This window comes from Myotis davidii, unplaced genomic scaffold (genome assembly GCF_000327345.1).
Source record: "Myotis davidii unplaced genomic scaffold, ASM32734v1 scaffold614, whole genome shotgun sequence".
Taxonomy (NCBI): Eukaryota; Metazoa; Chordata; class Mammalia; order Chiroptera; family Vespertilionidae; genus Myotis; species Myotis davidii.
Genome location: NW_006287807.1, coordinates 930646 through 931653, shown reverse-complemented (window position 1 = coordinate 931653; position 1008 = coordinate 930646).

Here is a 1008-nt window from a genome sequence, read left to right as displayed (position 1 = left end):
GGAACGTTGGTTTCCTCCGTCACTGAAGCAAGCAAGCCTCATGCTAGTTTCAAGCTGCCTGGCTTCCGGCCGCCATCTTGGCTGACAGTTAATTTGCATATCTCGCTGATTAGCCAATGAAAAGGGTAGCGGTCGTGTGCCAATTATCATGTTTCTCTTTTATTAGTGTAGATAGCATGAAAAAGCACATTAGTTACTATATCACAAATTTGTCTTTTAAAATGTTGATAACTTTTTCAATATAATTGGTTTTCTTTGTAATCCTGTATGTTTTATTTTATGTATTTAAAAGCATTCTGACAGGAAATAGCTATATACTCAAAAGGGAGAAGAATGCCTGATTTGACAAATGAACAGATAGGAGCTCCGTTTCTAGTAGAAAGGCAAATCAGGTAAATAACCTGAATAAACCTCCCAATGGGAGCACGTGCTGAGTATGACTTTTTAAGACTGTCAGCTTGGATGCACTCCTGGGTGACATAAAAGTAGGAAACTTGCAGAATCGCGACGAAGGGAAAGCCGGGTGCTGCCTGAAGGCGTGCAGAATCCTGCAGAGCTCGTGCTTCTCACTCAGTACAGAGGAAACAGAAGGCAGGCTGTCTTGGGATGGACTGCACCCCTTAGGCTCCACTGTGGGGTCGGGGCAATGACAAAAGAGCCCATCGCACTGACAGGGCAGGAGCATGCCTTCCTTCAGACCTTCATGTGGGTGGGAGGGTGTGGCCAGGGCACCCAAGAGAACAGGGACCACAGGGTCCCTGGGAGGAGAATTTACTCAGCAGCAGCCCCAGTTTGGCAGAGGCTCCCACAACCCACCGCAGCCCTGAGCCTAAGCCTCTAGCAAAAGGAAATGCAAGTGCTCATGGAAGAATGAACTCCACGCATCCTTTAATTGTTTCTTAAAGCAAAGTTCCCAAGAAGCAGGCATCATTAGAAGCTGCATGAAATCAAGGGGAGAAGACACCACCAGTGAGAAGCCATGGATGGTAGGCAGAGAAAGATTTGCAA